This window comes from Taudactylus pleione, unplaced genomic scaffold (assembly GCF_031769625.1).
Source record: "Taudactylus pleione unplaced genomic scaffold, aTauple2 ptg000493l, whole genome shotgun sequence".
Lineage (NCBI taxonomy): Eukaryota > Metazoa > Chordata > Amphibia > Anura > Myobatrachidae > Taudactylus > Taudactylus pleione.
This window is the reverse complement of record NW_028284895.1, coordinates 22,403-45,255: the sequence shown is the minus strand read 5'-3', so window position 1 is coordinate 45,255 and position 22,853 is coordinate 22,403. Positions and strand designations below refer to the sequence as shown.

The 22,853-nt window shown below is 47.4% G+C and overlaps 1 protein-coding gene across 1 annotated transcript in view; it reads right to left on the bottom strand.

Annotated features, from left to right (window-relative positions):
• The window catches only part of ST3GAL1 (ST3 beta-galactoside alpha-2,3-sialyltransferase 1), a 133,625-nt gene extending 113,775 nt beyond the window's left edge, over positions 1-19,850 (bottom strand). Inside the window, exon 1 of the mRNA XM_088449702.1 lies at positions 19,525-19,850. The gene's annotated coding sequence lies outside the window, so the exon portion shown is untranslated. The remainder of the gene's footprint in view (positions 1-19,524) is intronic.
• Between the last annotated feature and the right edge of the window lie 3,003 nt (positions 19,851-22,853).

Here is a 22,853-nt window from a genome sequence, read left to right as displayed (position 1 = left end):
TACCGCATATGTACTAAGCCCCGGTCACCCTTTTAATCGGTGCAGAAGGTAATGCCAGAAAAACCTGGCGTTACCCTATAGAAGCCTATGGGCTTCTTACTGCACCCCGCTTCGCCGACACCCAGCACTGGCCCTCACTTACCTTAGTGTCCTGGTTGCCGGCCCATGCTCCTCCAGTCTCCTCCGCCTCCTCCTAATCTTCTTCTGGAAGCACGGGAACTTCCTGCTGGTGACCTGTGCAGGAAGTTCCCGAGGCGCGGAGGGGCGGGTTCCCACAGAGACCCCCTCAACTGGCGTCTGCAAAACTAAATTGCATATGTTAGAACATATGCGATTAGTAAGGTTGCAGTGACTGGCGGAATGGTCACCGCAACCTTAGTACATCCCGCCCTTAGTCAGATTGGACACGATTTAGCACCATATCGTGTCCTGGAGTGCGGGGTGCTGCCGGGGAGAGTTCAAGGGAAATTGCTCACGATACTGCATCGTGAGCACAACGTCTGGTGTGTACGCCCCTTCAGCGTGCGAGACTAATTGTGCATCTGTGGTAGGAATAAGAGTGTACTACTGCACTAGGCCTGGGACTGAAGTGCAAGAACAAATGATTCTTTTATTTATAAGGCGCCAAAAGGGTTCAATAGCACCATACAAGGGGATAAAACTGACAAGAAATATAAGAACAGCAGAATAAAAATTCAGAGATACATAAATACAATGAGCATTTATCATAATTATGTAGAGGCATGGGGGGGGGGGCTGCTGAAACAAGCTTATATCTATAGGAGACTGCTAAATTCTCTAATTGTACAACTCTTTTCAACTGGAAAGCACTAAAGTAAGTTAAAAAGAAGTAGGATTAATATGAACTGTAAAGACCACTATCCAAGATAAGCATCAGGGCAGGGCTTGTAAAGGCGTAACTGGGGTTGGTGGGTAGGTCAAGTTTTCAGCAAAATGGATAAACAAGTTTCAAATACTTTATGCTGTCACTGCTACGATTGGTTAAAAAACTATTAAGCACATCTTAATTTGACACCTATTGCCAATTTTCAAATGAAATGTAAATTAAAAAAATAAAAGTTTTATGTCCAGTTTAAGAAGCCTTTTGTTCCTGACACTTTGTCCGGAGCAGTGGAAACTAAAATCAACTGGTAAATGGGACATTTACTCATTTTAATAGTACGCTTTCTTCCCCCCCCCCAGACAGCATTGTCCATCTCAGGAAGCAGGATATGAACAGGAAACTGAAGATACCTTACATAGACATCAGCTGTGACGTCATTGTGTAACAAAAGGAAAAAAAAAAAAACGGCATTTCCAGCTTTGAGAATCTCAGCAATGCCAACCACAAGAGCCGTCTGCAATTAAAAGTTGTGCTAAAAGCAAAAAAAAAAAAAACACCCCCCCCCCTCCCCCCCCCTGGAATTCAAGTTTTGTCCCTTTTATCTAATTTAGAATAAACCAAATTGAGCTTTTGAGACTTTCTAATTAGTCCTCGACTTAAATTGAAAAATTGGCAAAGCACAACCAATTACCGATGCAAATGTGGGTAACACATGCTGTACATTCAGGGATCAAATCAGACATCCCCAATCCCCCCCCCCCCAAAAAAAGTGACCGTTATCGAATATAAACAGCCTATTAATGAATGGAATCAACCAATCATGTCCCAAGATCTTGCAATTAAAAATGTTGTAATACAGACATGGAGGGATAGGGAAGTGACATTTTTCACTAATACCTCTTTTCCACCAAAAACCCAGGTCCGACCTGGGTTTTTGGACATGGTTCCAACCCAGGTCAGACCCATTTACACTGCAGCTTCGATCTGTGTTACTCCCAGGTCAGCCCTGTTCCCACTGAACTCAGGACTGCCCTGCTAAACCTGTGAGGTCATAAAAAGTGGGAGGTGAATGCCCCACAACCACCAATCAGCTCATTTTAGGCATGACCCAGGTCAGATAACCCGGGTTGCGCCGTTTACACTACACCATTACCCAGGTCCATCCTGGGTCCAACACTGGTAGCTACCTGGGTTGGATTGCTGGGTCACTTGACCTGGGTTATTTTTCAGGAACCCTTTTACACTAAGCTGCGACCCGGGTAGACCCAGCAAAAACCCAGGTTTTTGCTCTGGTGTAAAAGGGGTATAACTTGGTATTTCTAACCAGGGTTCCCAGCAATCTATTACACAGAATAAGGTGCAATTCCAGATCGCAGTACAGCGGACACAGATTATCAGAACCAAATGGGACAGAGGGTGCTTGAGTTTGTTTGAATAAATATACGTCCCCTTTAGGAGAACTCATTAACTCCTTTGACCGCCAATATCATCTCTATGCTGATGACACTCAAATTTACCTTTCCACCCCAGAGTTCTCCCCCTCGCTCCTTACTCGTATCTCCAACTGTCTCTCTGCTGTCTCTTCAAGGACGTCCCAGCGCTTTCATAAACTTAACATGTCTAAGACTGAGCTGATCATCTTCCCACCCTCTTCCACTACATCACTTCCCACAATTTCTTTATCTATTGATGGCACAACTATCTCCTCTAGTCCCAAAGTGCGCTGTCATGGAGTTATCCTGGACTCCTCCCTCTCCTTTAAACCACACATTCAGCACCTCTCGCAGTCCTGCCGCTTCCACCTAAAAAATATCTCCAGAATTAGACCTTTCCTCACCCAGGATGCCACTAAAACACTCATCCACTCACTGGTCATCTCCAGATTGGATTACTATAACCTTCTCCTAGCTGGTCTCCCAGTCTCTCACCTCTCTCCACTACAATGAGTCCTCAATGCTGCTGCTCGGCTCATCTTCCTCTCCAGATGTTCTACATCTGCTTCCCCTCTCCTTCAAGCCCTACACTGGCTCCCCTTCCCCTTCAGATGCCAATTCAAGGTTCTTACATTCGCCTACAAAGCCCTCACCAAATCCTCTCCCGCATACATTTCTGACCTTCTCTCCCTTCACACTCCCACCCATCCACTTCGCTCAACTAATGCATGCCGCCTCTCTTGCCAACTGATTACTTCCTCCCACTCCCGCATCCGAGATTTTGCCCGTGCTGCTCCCTACCTTTGGAATGCTCTCCCTCTCCCTATCAGACTCTCCACCTCTCTACAAATCTTCAAACGGGCTCTCAAGACCCACTACTTCATCAAGGCCTTCCAGCTCTCATCCTAACCCACCTCATGCTCTTTCCTTCCTATATTCCCCTTCTGTGTCATGCCTGTCTGTCTGCCCCTCCCCTTTAGAATGTAAGCTCTCACGAGCAGGGACCTCTTCCCTCATGTGCTTCTCTTTACATTTTCTTCTACTCCTTACTCCCCATAAAGGCATCTAACACGTGACAGCCAACTCCCGGCTGCTTACTGTGAGTGCTTTAATTGCTATTGCAGCAATGTATATAAATCGTGTCCTTGTCCTGCACAGTAATGTACTATAAGTTACTTGTTCACCTATTCGTTCTATGTAAGGCGCTGCTGAACACTTGTGGCACCATATAAATAAAGGATAATAATATTATTATTAAAATTATTATGTAGTTTGCACATTTATTTTTTAAAATCATTTTAGGCCCATTTTTATAGGAATATTATATCATTGGAAGGGAGCTGAATAAATGTAACAAAAACATGTCCAGATCCAAAATTAATGCCCAGCAGCAATAAGATAGGGATCATAGGCCAACAAAGTTTCCCAATAAATAGACAAGACAGTGATACCACCCGTAGCGTTTCTCATGCTAGAAGCCTACACCCCAGTTCAGAGGCTGGCAGGGGAGCCTGGGATTTGTAGTTCCCCAAATGCCACAGGCACTGTGTGATCAGAAGGTAACCAGCCACAGAACCATAGCCGCCATTTACTGACTGAATCTTTGATCTTCTCAGATAAGGATCTGATTGACTTCTATGTGGTTAGTTCTGGAGAATGCACTTGTTCTAGTGTTTGCGCCCACAACTGGACACCGCTCCTCAGTATAACATCCGTCCCTAAGACACCCCCCACCCCAGGACAATCTCAGACTCCAAATTGTAGAGCCATTTACATTCTAAGGTCACGTTATGCTGGTGCCAGAAAAGATAGAGAAGCACTTTCATTCCCCCCCTGAAATACCACCTCCTGAAATTCCCAGACAATTTATGTACATACCTAGCTTTAGGCATAATAAAACACAGGCGCTGAATGTATGTAGGAGACAGAGAGTGGAGATGAAGGCAATCCGCTCCTCACTTCAATAAGGTCACACAGATGCTTCAAACACTCGGTGCATCACCCACAAACTGGCTTTGAAGCTGCAGCTACTCACTGTATATATAAAACTTTACTGTCATACAAAAGCAAGAAAGCGACACTTGAATACTAATTGCAGCCTTTGCGACTCCTTCAAAATCCAGGTGTCTTAGTACTTCCAGCTGCATTAGTTGTACAGGAGCCAACCTATGTGGGTTATTTAATACCAGGCACCACTAGCTGGGTCTGCTGAGAGCAATAGGTCAAGTTTAACCTGCAAAACGATGCCCAATTTACACAGTGAGCCGAGATTCAGACAATCCCAAAATTTGCTGCCAAATATATAATTATGTATAAACTGCAGCTGCTAAACCATTTTCACATTTGCTTGTTGCTGTATCTAGGATCTAGGTTTAGGGACGCTTTAAGGCAGACATGAAAATTACTGCACAATTACGACATTGTAATCGTGCAGTCGTTTGTCAGTCTGTGATGAGCCTGCACTGAACGAGCAGTCGTTCAGTGCAGGCTCATCAATCATCTGCAAACATGCTCAACCTGACGTTATCATCAGGTTGACCAGCATGTTTGCACGATGATAGATGTCTAAACGTCCAGCCAGCACACGCATCGCTGGTCATTTTAGACATTTTTCCATCGTTTTGCAAACGAGTTATAAACGATTGAACGGTTGTTATCGTTCGTACGCTCAACTCAATCGTCTAGTGGATGGGCACCTTTACAGTGTGTTCAGCACAGAAGGCACAATAAGTTGTACTGGACATTTGTCCATGTATTCAGCAGAAGACCAGATACAATCAATTACACCCAACAATAAGATCAGGAGGAAGAACGACAGTTCTGCCCATACGTGTCGTAACACAACAGCAATCTAGCAAACCCAGCACACACAAAAAGTGGCACTGCAACCTCCGTCGTGCGCATGCATATTTGGGTAACATCGACCCGCTTGCGAGCGTACAGAATGAGACCCTCAGTCCTCAGGACCCCAAACAGTGCATGTTTTCCAGGTCTCCTCACAGAATCGCAATTGAAATAATTAGCTCCACCTGTAGAATGTATCGGTGAGTAATGAATACACCTGTGCACCTGCAAAACGTGAACTGTGTGCGGTCCTGAGGACCGATTTTGAGAACCACTGATCTGGAAAACACAAGTCGTACTGCGCAGTAGTATCAACGCGTTAGCAGGAAATCATCCTCCATTATCTCAACAAAAATAAGGGACAGTTATCAGCTATACACAGCTAGCATTGAGAGTACTATACCATTAACCCAGGGGTTCCCAAACACTGTCCTCAAGGCACCCTAACAGTCCAGGATTTAAGGATTTCGATGCTTTTGCATAGATGGCATAATACTGACTAAAGTACTAATTAAGGGTATGATTCAGACCCACTCGCGAGCGGCTGTCCGCTCGCAAGTGGGTCGATGGTCTGCACTGAGCATGCGCACGACGGAGGGAGCTCCGTCGTGCGCATGCGCCAGACGCGGCGAGCGAAGGACTTTCCTTCGCTCGTTGTGTCTGATCAAAGGGGGCGTGCTGTCGATGTTGATTGACAGCACGCCCCCTTTGGTGGGCGTGCCGGGGGCGTGCCTCCCTGACGGGGGCGTTCCCAAGGGAACGCCTACCATCAGAAGCCGGCCCACTGACATCACTAGTGATGTCAGTGGGAGTGATTTTGGCTCTGATAGAGCCAAAATCACTCCGGGCCTTGCGGTTGAAAACCTCAACCACAGGCTCCGGCTCGCAGTGGCGATGGTCACGACCATCGCAGCCATCAAACTGCACGCTTGTATAGGCTGTGGGTGGTGACCCACAGCTATACGAGCGTCCAGGAGGACGCTCCATAATTATGGAGGGCGGCCCTCATTCAGAGCGTGCGCTCTGCTCAGAGCGTACGGCTCTGAATGAGGGCCTAAGTCATTTCGGAACCACTGACTTAACTGCCTCTAAACCACCAGCTAAATCAGGTTCACTTAAATAGAATTAATTGATATGGGCTCTTTACTGTCTTGGACAGGGGATTCTCAACCCTAAGCCTCAAGCACCACCAACAGGTCATGTTCTGTGGAAGTCTTTAATCATGCACTGACGAGTTAATCCATTTTGCTGGGCCAGTAATCATCCCATCTACTTCCTCAGATGGAAATCCAGAAATATGACCTGTTAAGGCCTGTACACACTGGACGATGCGTGTACGGGGCGATGTCGTCAGCGGCGGGCGTGTCGGAATCGGTAAGCGCATCCACACCTGCCGATGCCGGCCACAGCGAACTGGGCATATCGTTATCGCCCCGCGGGAGCGCACATAGTTCGTCGATGAGTGCATCCACACTGGATGATAAGAACGATATTTTGTTGAACGATTTCGTTAATATCGTTCATGGATATCGTACGTGGCCCTAGTGGTACTTGTGGATGAGGGGGGGGGGGGGGTCGAGAACCCAGATATAGAAGACAGACATTTTAGCGCAGTGCTCAATCAACAGAATGCGGCAGGACGACCAGCCAATCCATAAAATACTGTTTAGAATGGAAAGCACAGAAAATACACAAATGTTTATAGCACGAGTAAACAAAAAAAAATCCACACTTTTTATTTCCGTCTGACACGCTAGTGACATCAGAGGAGGAGAGCGATTGGTCGTTGGAGTCACTTGCTGGTGGCACGGAGAACACCGCTAGATGCCAGAGGAGTGGTCCAAATTAGGCATAATCGGTGAATAATAGACATAAAGTAGTAAAGAAAATATCTAAACCTACAGCTACATTTTATGGTGTATACAACAATAGGAAACATAGGATTCCGAGCACTCACTGGAGACATTACAGATGCTACTTCAAGCTGTATTCTACATTAATGCTCTTTATTACAGCCAAGGAATGTGTGTTCCATGTACTGCAGCACGCTAAGCTGCGTAACTCACGGCAAAGTCTGACTTGTCTGTCTGGTAAATCCCACACTGACACTGCATATAAACACGGATTTCCATGCTGGAAATAATCAGATGATCGTTGCTATGCTTCTTATTAGGAGAATAAGCTGAGCGCTCGCAACCGGGTCGATGGTGGCCCAGAGCGCATGCGCACGACGGAGCCGGCTCCGTCGTGCGCATGCGCGAGACCCGGATAGCGACGGGCAATCAGTCACTCCGGGTCTCGCTCCAAAGGGGGCGTGCTGTCGATGTTGAGTGACAGCACGCCCCCTTTGGTGGGCGGGCCGGAGGGGGGGGGGGGTGGCTGCCCAGATGGAGGCGTTCCCATGAGAACGCCTACCGTCTGGGGGCGGCCCCACTGACATCAGTGTGAGAGATTTTGGCTCTGTTAGAGCCGAGATCTCTCCGGGGCTTGCGGCAACGAGACCCTACCACAAGGGTCTCGTGGCAAGCCCGATGTTCGCGATGGTCTTGACCATCGCGACCATCTTCCTGGCCGCTCGCTATAGCTGTGGGTGGTCACCCACAGCTATGGGAGCGGCCATGGGGCCGTTCTAAAAAAAAAATTCTGATTCAGAGTGAGCGCTCTGTCAGAGCGTCCGGCTTTGAATCAGGGCCTCAGTCCTGTCTGTACGCAGCCTTTAAAGATAAGAGCAACTCAAGCACTGGCAGGGTGTGATCACAGAATTCCTTATACTACGTATTGCACTACTGTATACTGCACATACTTTACTAAACCATTATTTTATGGCCCATTGTAAACTACCCCAGCAATCAGACAGTTTACTCCTTCCCTAACACATACAAAAAAAAAAAAAAAGGTGACACTTTTTAAACATTATTTTGCAATAACTACAATGCAGTATACAGCACGTGATATTCTCTATTTTGGTCCGCTAGAGGCGTATGACACCCCAGGACATATAATGCTATCCCCAATTGTTTTTTTTTTCCTTTTCTTAACCAGTATAGAAATTGGCAAACGTTCAATGTATTTATTTTTCAGTCAACAATCTAAAAGCAAACTGGGGGAACGGTGAAATATAACTTCCAAGACAGCGGAACCTACAAAAAGCGGATCAGCGTGGACGATGGGGAAGACATATCTATTTTGATCTATATGGTTATTTTAGGAAGCTCTTGTTCATGTAACCTTGCCTGGGTATGGCACAGTAAGTAGCCATTAACTAGAGACCACTGCTACCTCGAAGTTGGGCGACCTCTGGGCATGATGGTGTTATATACACATGACCTGGGCATGACAGTGTTAAATACTGATCCCGCTATAGCAGGGGTATTCAACATGCAGTCGTCCAGCTGCTGTGGAACTACAGCTTGCCCTGCCACAGTTTTGCTTTTAGGGTAAGAAAAGTCTGTGGCAGGGCATGCTGGGAAGTGTAGTTCCACGCAACTGGAGGGCCCTGTGATGAATACCCCATGAGCTAGAGGAAATCTTGTATGTTGCAAATAGAACTCATTAAATGTAGCTATTTAACCCTTTCCTGTGTGGACTACTCAGCTCAGAGGGAATACAGACATTTCGGAAGAATATAGGGGCCCGATTCAGATATGTACCCAAAAGCCATCGCAACTGCTTTGTGAAAATCTGCAAATGCCACAGATGCCAAAAGACTGTACTGAGACACCCACCTATTTTGCAAATCCATCTACGTACACAGACGCAGCATTGGTCACAGAATAGCCGCGGAGAACGGAGACGCCGAAGCCACCTTCGCCATGTACGGGATCAATGACGCAGGCTGATATACGCCCTGAAAACGGTCGCGACATGCTTGCGTTCTTTTGCTCAATGGCATAAATACTGTATCCGCACTGTGTACATCTCTGAATCGGGCCTCACGTTTCTAAGAGTACAATTTATTTTTATGCCAATTTATCCAAACAAGCAGGAAACAGAACATGAAGAGGAAACTTGAGAAGATAATGAACTTCCCCTTTCACATTGCTATCAAATAACCCGGGTTACTACGCAGTGTGAAAGGGGCCAGTTGAAATAACCCGGGTTGAGCAGCCCGGCAGTTCAACTCGGGTAGTGAGAAGGGTTGAACACGATTTCATCCAGGCACGCGGTGTGGTGTGGTGTGAACGGGTAACCCGGGTCAGTCTGAAAGGGGTCTCAGGCAGGTCGCACCCGGGATCAACGCGTGCACAAAACCCAGGCGCGACCCGCAATTAGCGATGTGAAAGGGGTATTATTGATTATGGACTCACTCATGTCAACAGAAAAAAAAAAAAAAAAAGCAAGAGAGACATTTTGGGCATTTTATGTAACCACAGCCCACACTCCCATGGTACACATTCATTCCAGCCCACAGAGTTTCCAACCTATCTACATGTGTACTTATGACGACATGATGCAGTGCTCTCCCCTCACATAAGCCGCCCATGTGCAACTAAAATCATACTAACTGTGCAATTGATATTTAAGATGTGGGTTTCGACAACGTAATAAATAATAAAAAAAAATTCTATATTTTTATTTTTTTCCCCTTTTCAGTCCCTAACAATACAAATGCGTTTGTACAATACAATTACAACTTATATGGCTAGGTAAACATCGGCCTTTATGAGCGCACGGGCAACAGTGACCATTAAGCTATAGTTTTTTTTTGTTAATGTGTTTTCTATGGAAGATTATGTTACAAACTGAAGTGCAACAATGGTTGTAAAATTCCCGACTATACATTTTCTTTTATCATCAAAGTTCTTTTTGTGGGACATAAAAGTTTTGAAGTGCACAGAACTCAAATGGCATACTTTATGGTGTCTGGCACGCCCATTATCCCCGCTGGCCAAGTACATGCTTAGTGTGCCCGCACATGCCCAATTTGCCTATGGTAAATCATAGATCTCCTAACAAAATGTGGAGAACGCACCCCGCAGCCATACAATAGCTTTCATTTTCAAAACAATTATAATCCGATTGCTGTTGATTACGGCTCTTTAGTAATATATTATTAAAATGTGTATTATATTATAGAACTATAGATCGTAAAGACCCTCTGACCCCTTTGTCTGTTATTAGCCAATCGCGTTTTATTACTGTTGTGTCTCGGATTCTAAAACGCCATGGAACATGCTCACGGTACATAAACAACGGTTAATAAACTACAGAGAAGGAGAGTGATGGGGTACAGACGGCACGATAGGAACATGTGGTCAAATCAGCCTTCACCTGTGGCCCCAGTTCCTTAGTGCCTCAGTGCTCAACCCTTGCTTTACGCTTCACTGGCCCCAGCTCATCACAGCTCCCCCCACACCCCCTGCGGCTATAAACTGTGGGCTTAAAGCAGAGAATAAAAACAAATTTGATCTCATGTTTTGCCCAGATTAGCCGACTTTAGCATCACGTGTCCTCCAGACACAATGCCATGGGGGGGGGGGGGGGAGGGTCGGGGGGGGGGGGGAAGAGTAGAAGCCCAGCACAGTGGTCAGTACTGCTGTGACACAGCATTAAGCAGTGTTAGGAGACATTACTAAGCAGTGTTAGGAGACAGAGTGGAAAGTGATAAGGTACCAGCCAATCAGCTCCCTACTGCCATCTCACAGGCTGTGTTTGAAAAATGACAGTTGGGAGCTGATTGGCTGGCACCTTATCACTTTTCACTCTGTCTCCTGACACAGCTTAGTAAATAGACCCTTGAGGGTAACGGGTTATTTTCCAGAACCAAGGTCCCATCAGTGGGCAGTTTACACGTTTGCAAGAGATTCCTTGGGGTACTCCGGTTTCCTCCTGCCCACCCCCAAAAAAAAAACACCAAAAAAACATACTGGTAGGTTAAGTGATGACTGGCTAAGCATGTACCCAGTGTAGAATTTAGATTACGAGCCCTAATGGGGCAGGGACTGGTGTGAATGACATTATCTGTACAGCAATGCGTAATAAGTGGCGTGAGATAAATACATAATCAGGCTGGCAACAGAAATACTATAGCACATCACCCAGACTTGGATACAGTAAAGACAAGCCATTGTATGTCAAGACTCAAAACGTCACTATGAACCGAATCTAGCTTGTCCGAGTCTGTTTCAGCTGATGACCTCAGTAATAGCCCTGTGTCAGTAGCACAGTAAAAGACAATATGTTTCTTGTGTCTATGACATGAACACTTCCTGTCTATTACTGTATATTATCCACGAACTAGGGAGCACAATGACATGAAAAATATACTATACTATAATTTAACATTTATTTATAAAAGAACCAACCTATTCCACAAAGCTGCACAGTGCAGAGATAAAACAGGGACAGATTACAATACAACTTTAAGTTTATGGATGCTTAGCGTATAACAGTTGGGTGTGGGGCTTCTTTTGGCAAAAATTCTAGTTAAAAACGTCTCTGTGTGGGACTAGAATTCCTTAAAAATGGCAGTTAGCCCTATAATCCAATCAAGAAAGAAATGCTGGGTGCACACTGGCCGATATATTGGCCGATCGATTGATTGGCCAATATATCTGCTGCCCGTCGGCCAGTGTGTACAGACAGTGGGGAAGATATATGAAGACCAGAAACGGTATCAGCGCACGTTATGTGCGCTGATACCGCTTCTCCCCGATGTATGATCGGGGGTCTGGGCGGTAAATGACAGGGGCGCTATGTGCATAGCCTGGGCTATGTACGAACGGTCAGATCGTCTGACCGTTCGGCCGGCTGTAGCTGTCGTTATCGACAGCTACAGCCTGGCGCTAGCCTATCCCCACAGCAGGGACAGCGCTATCCCTGCTGCGGCGGCTGCCGGCTCCAGGGCTCCAGGCGGGGATCTCGTGATACTTGCGAGATCCCGCGCATGCTCAGTGGAGCCGGCCGGGACAGAGACGCAGCGCGTCAGCACTAGGCTAATGCGCTGCTGTCTCTAGCGGGTAGCGTCGGAGGGGGGAGTTAACGCTCCCCCTCTCCGGCCGATGAGAGGGGGAGCTTTAGCTTCCCGCTTCGCCTCGGTAAAGAGGCGAAGCGGGAAGCGTTATAGCGGCACGTTAAGTGCCGCTATAATACATCTACCCCATTATGTCTGAACGATGCTGTTCACAGACATATCACATTGGCCGTACTGCACAGTCGATGGACAGATATGTCTGCAGTTATATCTGTCCATCGACAAGTGTGTATGCAGACCACCCGGCAACGGGACTCGCACGGAGAGATGATAGTCATTCAGTGTGTATGAACGACCATCCCCTACAAATATGTCTGCAGATCACGTGTTTACCCACCTTAACGGTTCACAAAAGCTAACAATCTGAACTAAAACAATGTTACATTCAACGTTATGCAATAGATTGTTTATTTAGCTAGTTCAGCTTGTGTTACTAGATATTTACTTGTCCACATGATCAGTCCCTGACCCTTTGAGCCTACAGTCTAAGTAGTCTATGTACAAAGCTGTGTTAGGAGATAAAGGTAAAGTTAGCTCCTAACTGCCATGTCACAGACTGTGTTTGAAAAATGGTAGTTAGGAGCTGATTGGCTGGTACCTTATCACCGTTCACTTCATCTCCTAACACAGCTTAGTAAATAGACCCCATAATTCTCTACCATTCGCATATACTGCAATTTGCCAAAAGCCAATTAGTCGACCAATTTGTTCCCATTCCTCATATACTCCTCTACATATCAGGATACGCGCAGCGAATTTCAAGAGCACTAGATCAATGTATAAACTTTCGCTTTAGGCAGCATGGTTAGCACAGTGGAGAGAATTGCCACCTCACAGCCTTGAGGTTCAATTCCTGATTAATTACCATCTGTGTAGAGTTGGTATGTTCCTTGAGGTGCTTCAATTTACTGAAACAATTTTACCCTAAATGTGTATGTACACGCGTCCAGGGAGGGAGGAGTGTGCAATCCGCGCCCCACAGCCCCAGGATCTAACTAGTATGGTGCCTGGAACGGCACATACCCTGCAGTGTGTAGTGAAGCCCAGAGCGCCCAGGCAGCTGTAAACTTTCTCCTGCCAGTGGCCCCGCTGCATCACATGACGTTACGTTCTCAGGGGCAGGGCAGTCACAGGGTCCAGGTGAGACCTGCTCCAGTACTGGCCTAGGTAGTAGGAAGCTCCACCGGGGTAGAGACTGATGTGAATGACTGAAACATTCACAGTAAAGCGCCACTGGAGCTCATTCAGACCCGGCGCTAAGCTGCGCTCTCACGCAGCTAAAAGGGGCCGGTTATGCAAATGCCGCAATCGCACTGTCTGGTGAATGGACACCCTCTACGCCTTAGAGAGCGATGGCAGAGTGAGCGCACGCCGGAGTATAAAGACCCCCACTTTTCTCTCTTAACACACGTCATCTCCAGGAAGTGTCTGAACAGTTGGAACCATCGAGAGCCATCGGAGCTGCACGCAGCGCTTGGGGTAGACTTTAACCCGCCACAGCACTGCGATCACTGTAGGTTGAAAAACAACCAGGTGACATGTACAATGACGCATCTTTGCTAATTATGGATACCCATAAAACTCAGTTTGGACGTTCAGACACGCCTGCGTTCACAGCACCACTCCCCCGTTCACAAGCACCTTCCCCTGTTACCACCCACAAACGGCGCTGTCACTCAAAGTCTGTGTACTACGAGGGCACGATTCCCGGCCGCAGTGACTGGTTTGTGCAGACGTACTTTGACACATACATATGCGCAAATGTGCGATAATCGCCCATAGCGTGCATTCACAGTTTAGCGCACGGGTCTGACTCAGGCCCTGTGTGCAAATTACTTAATTATTTAAAGTAGAGATGAGCGGATCCGGTTCCCTGAGAATGAGACCCACCCGAATACAATGGTATCCGGGGCGCCCCTCGGATCACTCCTCCTGCCCAGAATCCCTAATCGAGGCAAAACCTCACGATCCTCTGTCGAATCTCGAGGTTTTGCCTCGAGCGGCCATATTTAAAAATCCCTTTGCCTTCAATGGGCAAAGCGCTGATTGGCTGACAGAGCCGTCTGTCACTGCTCTCAGCCAATCAGCGTTAAGCCCATTGAATGCAGGGAAAAAGTAGATGGCGCTGGTTCCCGCGGCCGGCATACCTGCTGCCTGCATCCCCCCCCCCCTGCTGCCAAGACACCAGCTGTCGGCACCCCCCTGCTGACACCCCCGCTGCTGACACCACTGGCTCCCCATGCTGCCGACACCCTGCATTGAGAACACCCCTGCACTGCCGTCAGCAAACCTGCACTGAGGACATTGCTGGCACCCCCGCTCTGGCAACACCGCCGGTACCCTGCACTGAGGACACAGCCAGCACTCCCATTCCATGTACTGAGGACACAGTCAGCGACCCCCGCACTGCCGACACAGCCAACAAACCTGCACTAAAGACACTGCTGGCAGGCCCGCTCTTCCGACACCGCCGGTACCCTTCACTGAGGACACTGCCATTCCATGTACTGAGGACACAGTCAGCGACCCCCGCACTGCCGACACAGCCAACAAACCTGCATTAAAGACACTGCTGGCACGCCCGCTCTGCCGACACCGCCGGTACCCTTCACTGAAGACACTGCCATTCCATGTACTGAGGACACAGTCAGCGACCCCACACTGACGACACTGCCGGCGCTCCCACACTGAAGACACCTCCGGCACCCCTGCACTGCCAACACTGTCAGCACACATGCACTGAGGACACCGCTGGCACCCCTGCTTTGCCGACTGCACCGGCACCCTGCACTAAGGACACTGCTCCACGTATTGAGGACTCAGTCAGCGACCCGCATTGCCGCTACTCCCACACCGAGGGCATCCCTGCACAGCCGACACAGTCAGCACTCCTGCACTGAGGACACCGCTGGCACAACCTCTCTGCTGGCACTATGCACTCAGGACACTGCCGGGGCCCCCACTCTGCCAACACTGACGGCACTTCCGCATTGAGGACAGCGCCAGCACCCCACACTGCCGACACTGCTGTCACAGTAAGTGCACTATTGGTGTATCCAATCCACACTGTATAACACACTGTATCCATGTTGGAACTTGGAAGCTGAACTGCCACATGTTAGTGCTGCCTACTGTGTCACTTAGCTCAGTCAGCCAGCTAGCTGGATGCAACCTTTTGGCCTTAACTAGATGAAAAAAAATTATATTGTGAGGTGGTCAAGATTGATTGGAAATTACTGGAAATAAATGTTATTGAGGTTAATTATACTGCAGGAACAAAAACAGGCCCATTTTATGTGATTTTAGCTGTTTTTATGATATTTAAGAAAAAAATCCAGATCCAAAACCAAAAAACAAAACACCAAGCAAAAAGATCCATATCCAAAACGAGGGGAGATCCAGATCCAAAACCAAAATTATATTTTAAGTAGGGAACATATAAACAATGGTTTGGGTATGATTGATCTACAGTTATAATTTCGATGGTTACTGTCAACATTCTGACTGGATACCATGAATGATGTCACTTAATGTTTGTTGTAAACAAACTTATAAAGCTGGTATAATATGTACTTATACTAATGAAATGAATCCGTGCCTTGTGCAGACTATAGGGTTTATGTAATAGCCTGCGAGACGTAGGCTGGGGCGAGATGCCGGTGAGTCTGGGTGTACTTATAAAACGCCAACCAATGAAAAGGCGAAACCCCTCTACGCTGATCAGGATAAAGTATATCAGGGCACAGCTGGCCAGTCTGCATTCTATATCTTATTTATACCCCTTTTACACCAGAGCAAAAACCTGGGCTTTTGCTGGGTCTACCGGGGTCGCAGCTCAGTGTAAAAGGATCCCAGAAAAAAAACCCTGGTCAAGTGACCCAGCAATCCAACTCAAGTAGCTACCAGGGTTGGACCCAGGATGGACCCGGGTAATGGTGCAGTATAAATGGTGCGACCCGGGTTATCCGACCTGGGCCATGCCTAAAATGAGCTGATTGGTGGTTGTGGAGCATTCACCTCCCACTTTTTATGACCTCACAGGTTTAGCAGGGCAGACCTGAATTCAGTGTGAACAGAGCTGACCTGGGAGTAACCCAGATCGAAGGAGCAGTAAATGGGTCTGACCAGGGTTGGAACCATGTCCAAAAACCCAGGTCGGACCTGGGTTTTTGGTGGAAAACTGGTATTATATTGTACAGTCTTTGGGACACTTTTGTCATGCATGTAATCTTTTGCATATATAGGCTGCTATTGATTTTAATAAAGGTCCTGCAACGTATAAATATCAATCAGTGCTGCTTATTACGTTGAATTCATAGCCCTGGGAAAAAAAGTTAACATTTATTTTTGATGGAGGTCTACAGCATGTCTTAGAATTCTTTTTAGGAAAATCATAAGAGGTACCTTTGAAATCATCCGAGGGTAGTGACCCTATAGTATACATACTGTAAGAACGCTAGTACCTGTTCTATCACAGATAAGGGTTTTATTTATGAAAACGGTGTGTATAAACCAGAGGTGATAAAAACCGGCAATTTAAATCCCATGCCAAAACCAGCGGCCACTAATAACTGAATGTTAACTCTTTTTAAATATGACACAGATTTGGTAAAATTACAAGAACCAGGTGCCATCGCGTCTTCTTAAAGTTTATCGGGAACTGCACTCGAAGGAATCTAAGAGGGTGAGGGAAGGGGTCAAAATTAATATCTTGCCTGGGTCGCCTAGTGGCTTCAGTACGCCCCTGGTTCAATGGTGCAGAATAAGTTTGTGATATGACTGATTATGGTTTACTTTACATTTATGTTAGTTTTATTTTCGCTTATAGAAAGTTGGAGAATTTCTAGCAAATCTTTGAGCTTTAAATCTGACGCCTGTTTTGGAAACCACTTGGAAACAAGTTCAAGCTTCTATAACCAACAAGTCTCAGCAAGTTGCACGGTTACGTAATCAGCATACTTAACAGCTCCCGTATAATGCCCATTATCCTAACCTATCGTACAATAATCCTTCAGTGATCACGGAGGTTTGCAATATGGGGCCAGTTTGAATTTGATCTCCTAATAGCTACAAGGGCACGCAGAGGGAGAGACTAGCGGTCACACGATGACTACACATTTCCGTCAATACCAGATTTTATCTCCAGCAATGAACTGTGAATGTAAACTTACATGGCTTTACACGAATATTTATCGTTCTAGTCACCCTCATGTTGCAGGTTCATTTTACAACTCTCTAAAGTTAATTTAAATAAAAATAAACCCAGATGTACAAAAATAAATTTGCCGGTCAGAAATCAGAACAGGCTAATTATATATATATATATATATATATATATATATATATATATATATATATATGCGCACACACACACAAAGAAGAAAAAGACTGCAACAAATGTAGTACAAAAACCTATACCAGCGATGCAGTTAAAAAAAAAAAAAGTTAGTGAAATATTAGCCAAAACCATAAACCAAAGTCATACATGCCACATACACCAGTCCTGACCTGCTGTCACTCCTATAAAAACAAAAAAAATACCTATTTGAAACTCTTATAAAAACACACACAAAAAAAAAAACTTCATTTTATACCACTCCTGCCCCCCCCATATCAAAACGCACAAATTATACATAAGATATAACAAATAAAGTAGAAAGACTGAAAACAATGTCCTATGGTTTCTTCACATTTCACTGGCAGTCAGAGTTAATACTAACACCCCCAGACACAAATTCCATTGTGAGCGCCTGCCTTCTCCCCCCCCCCCCCTGAAATCTGACACTGACAAGCAGACCCCCACAACAAGAAGCATCTGGTAAGAATCCACATCCTGTGGCTGACCCCCTGCCCCCCTAAAACAGTTACACTGTTGCTAACAGACTTAGTTATTACAAGTTCACATGTGATGTCATCGCCCCAGTAAAACGTTATAGTTAACCCATTCACTGCAGTTAGCCAGCTAACCTAGTCAGCCCCCGCTCAGTCTGCAGACAGTGCAGGCCAACAGATGGACTTTACCGGAACTGTTGCACCATATTCTGGGGACCTCTGTACTACAGAATGCAAAATAAAGATAGGATTCCGATAAAGGAAAGTGATTGGGGAGTTATTAACAAAACACAGATTATTGCTGTGCTGTTGCAAACTGCTAATAAACTTGCGACTACAAGGATCTCAGCCCAGGGGGTAAGGAGAGGGTCACTGTCATACAGATATGCCCAGCTATATTGTTGCCGCTGGCGCAGTGAATCACGACACTCTTAGCGCAAGAAGCGCGCCCGCGAGCAGATACGCACACTGTGCACGTGACCCTGTCTCCATAGGAATGCATGGTGCGATCACAGTGCGCACCGTAGTGTATGCAGGCGCGGGGAATCACATGATGCGAATCGTGTGCACACTTGTGGCGCGATCAGGCACAACGTTACTGGGCGGTATCTGTACTATGAGCTTGCAATTGTTATAGGCTGGTATAGATCATATACACATGTCTGCTGGGCATATATTCAATAACCTACGCCGAGTACATATATAATTATACTGTATATAACAGGGGTTCCCAACCACTGTCCTCAAGGCACACCAACAGTCCAGGTTTTAAGGATAGCCATACTTGAGCGCAGGTGTCTTAATTAGTACAGCAGCTATTTTGCTTTAACCATCTGTGCTTAAGCATGGATATCACTAAAACCTGGACTGTTAGTCGTGCCACCGTCATTGATGTGCGGCTTATGTGTGCCTTGAGGACCGAGGTTGGGAACCCCTGTTATATATTAAGCATTACATGTGTTCCCCAGCAGCAGCACCCACTGCTATACATGTGTATGGCACTGAGCACATAGCGATTGCCCAATGCTAAATACTTCTAGTAAAGTTGTGGTTCACACCCAGACAAGAGAACCTGGACTAAAACAGTTACCATTCCGCTACACTGCCCTGCAATCTCAGCCTGGCACAATACAGTGATAAGGCTAGAGACCAGTCCTCACCCACATGTGCCCAAACTACACCCAAGCTAACCATGGGTGACCTGACTTCCACCTTATGCCCAAAATGCATGTCCCCCCACACCGACTGCATAATAACAAGTTCACTTCCCCCTGCACCCAGCCTGATCAAACTGTGCCCCATCAGGGCATTCATTGTGCCCTGGTCACCCAACACAGCCCAAATGGTGCGTGCTCAGGCTGGCAGAGCGTCCCCAAACGTGTCCAACCCAGCCTGCACGCACAAGCTGTGCCCCTATCCAGGCTACCTGCCCGGCTAAAGAGTGCTGCTGGCTCATCCAAGCATACCCACCCAGCTGCCAGCCTGCCCACACATGTCTAGCAGAGTTCCCTCTTTGTCTGCAGCTAGCGGTGATCCAGCAGTAAGAGGCACACACACACACATCCACAGACAAAAGAGGAATCAGAAGAGCAATTTACCATGTTTGCAGAGTCCTCCTGCTCCATGCACGGGCAGATTACAGAGGAATCCTCCCGCACAAGCGCCTCTGCCCTCCCTTAATCGGCTTCTCTCCCTGTGACTCTAATATAGTTGCTCCAGGAGCCACGTGGATTGGAGAGAAAAAGCTAAACATAGGAGGCTCAGCTCCGCCTCGGCTGCTCCACTTCCAGCAGAGAGAGCTTCAGAGCAGCTCCAATGCGCCCCCAGCCCGGCAGCGGCAGCGCACGGGGGTCTCTCTCTGGGTGCGCCTCCAGCAGTCTGGCGATCGGCAGTGCACGGTGCATGCCAAGGCAGCTCTGCTGATGTGCTGTGCACCAGTGTGGATTGCATTGTATGGACTCTGTGCTGCTGTTACATCCATGTGGGTGGAGACCCCTGGAGACAGTGCTCATATAAGGCTCACACATTTATGCAGTGTTTAAAGCAAACCAGACCTCTTGCAGCTTTGCGTACTGTTGTATAAATGGGGTTCACACAGGGCTGTATTTATTAACATTATTTTTACTCAAATAAAGTGACAAAAGGGGTGTTTTGTGTTTTCACATTATTTTAGTTTCACCTATATTTACTAAAGGGCAATTGGAGTAGAAGTCGTAAAATTCTACTCCAAGCCCTAATGGTCACATATTTTAAGTAAGTGGATCGCATTTCCCATCATTGTAATGGGCAATGCGGTCTGCCTGAGATTTACTAAAAATAAAACGTGAAAAAATATCGGGGGAAGTCCTGTGATAATAATGCCACCTGGAGACTGTTATCTAGGGTCTCCCCCAGGTTCCCCCGACTCCTGCTCTACTCTGGCATTCAGAGCAGAGCCGGGCTCCAGTGATCAGCTGTGTGGTCTAAACGGACCACAAGCTGATCACTGATAAAAAAAAACTGGTGATGTCCTCCAGGGGTTCGGTCAGCTGGTGCTCTGGTGATGTCCTCCGGGGGTTCGGTCAGCTGGTGATGTCCTCCAGGGGTTCGGTCAGCTGGTCTCCCGGTTCCTGCATTGTGACCCTGGTCAGCTGCTGCATAGATGGGAGAGCAGCTGACCGGAGCCCCGGAGGGAGGACATTACCAAAGCAGCAATGACCGGAAGTGACACTACAGTGGGGGGGGAAATGTAGTGGCGGCCGGTTGGTGCATGCATGGCACCTTCTCACTGTATATTTTCCAAAAAATACAGTGACAAGGCTGCAAATTGGATTTGCAGGGACAGAGCTTTATCGCAAGCTCTGTCCCTGCAAGGGATTTTTAATAAAACCCTGTGATATTGCCTGAATTTGCACAATTCAATTAGACATGCACAATTCATTCAGAGCCGCACGCAAAAAGCGATACGCACAATTCAATTAGACATGCAAATTTTACAGGGGCAAAGCCAGCACATTCATTAGGCAAACTAAGCTCACGACTATGGCCCAACGGCAACTGAGGGCTCCAAATTACCCTAACCCAGAGGTTCCCAAACTTGGTCCTCAAGGTACCCACACGGTCCAGGTTTTAAGAATAGCCATACTTGGGCACAGGTCACTTAATTAGTATGTCACCCAACTTGATTTAACCACCGTAGACAGCCTTACAACCTGGCTAAATCGGAACGGCATATCGGCCGCATCGCTCAGTGTGTTCGGCCAATATGCACACTCCCGCGGCCGCTTGCAACATCGTCTGGACGGCCATGCTGCACACCCAACCGGGCTATATCGCAAGCGGCCATACCTGTTACCTACCCATTATAGGTAATGAAGGACGGAACGAGGTATCGTTCTGTCGTTCATTACCTCATTCTGTTGTGTACCCATGATCCGATACACCAGCCCGTCATATTTGCTGGGTACCCAGCTTTAGGATGTCTTAAGGGCCGAATTTGGGTACCGCTGCCCTAATCTGATGTAATGTTTGTATCAGGGCCGGATTAAGGGGGGGGCGACAGGGACGAACCCCCACACATGGTCAGTGTGACCCTGCCGAGAACAGGTATCTAGTGACACCTGTTCCCGGATTGAGGCTCACTGCCACGATTCGGTATTAATGTATGCCACTGCATACAGCGCAGAGCGGCTCCCGAGTCTTCTCACCGCCGCCACATGACACATTACGTCCGCAAAGCCGATGAGAGGACCAGGAACCAGGGAGCAGCTCTGCCGGGAGGAGGTCACGCCCGCACGCCGGCACTTAGGTAAGTCAGCGGCAGAGGCTTCGGGGGTGGAAAGGCAGAAGGCTTAGGAGGAAGGGGGGGAGCTCCGTGTGGCTTGAAGGGGCCCCCGCAATTTAGTTGCCCTGGGACCCCCAAAAGCCGTAATCCGGCCCTGGTTTGTATATTTTGGCAAATGCAGGTGGGAATGGGACAGTATGCTGCCTATGGCCACACGTGGTCTTATTCCAGCTTTGTGTTCGAGCTGAAGTATTGAAGTTCATAAATCTGGTTTAACAAGTGAATCACAAAGGTTGTTCACCTGTGATCAGGGTCCCCTCATCTCTCTGTCTCTTAATACCCAGCCTCATTTTGTTAATGTGTTTGTTCTCAACTATAAAGCTCAACAGAACATGCTGGCGCTATATACACAAACAAGGGTGGAGCTACCAACTGGGCAGCTGGAGGATAGCACTGGGGCCCATGGTGATGAAGAGGCCCACAGCCAGGGCAGTACTGGGGCAGCACTGCCACCACCCCTGCCCGCAATACTCAGCTTGCCACTAACATAGTTAAGAATTTCCAGGCGCCGTCATGATAACTGATACACGAGCGGTGCAACCGGCTCTGACTGTCCTCAGTAACAGTTGGGGCCGGGCTGTCAGGTTTGCCGTTGTGGAAACCCCTACTGAGGGGTTGTGGTCTTGGGTTTGGAAGAATTTGGGGTGAGAGGCCTTGATATCATAACTCCTCTTCTACAGATCTTGGATGTTGGTGAGACCTGGTCAATGGTGCGGAGTCTAACCTGCAGGGAGTTGTTCTCCAGTGACCTCTCCAAGCGGGATATGGGTTTAGTTGCACCCTGTAGGCAGGTCACGGTCCTTTGACCAGGTATCAAAGATCCGTGGGAATATAGACTCAAGATATCAATGGCCCAGGGGAAGTGCCTAACAAAGGCACTGTTACACAAGGGGTTTCACCAGAAGATGGTACTTGAGGAGTACTCAAGGAATAGTGTACTGATGCACTTTTGATGCACACTTGCACCACAGGATGGCACTTGAGGAATGAACTAGGAGTGGCGTGCCGACGCACTTTTGCACCACGGGGTGGCACTTGAGAGATACACAGGGAGTGGCGTGCTGATGCACTTTTGCACCACCGGGTGGTACTCGATTAATTCAC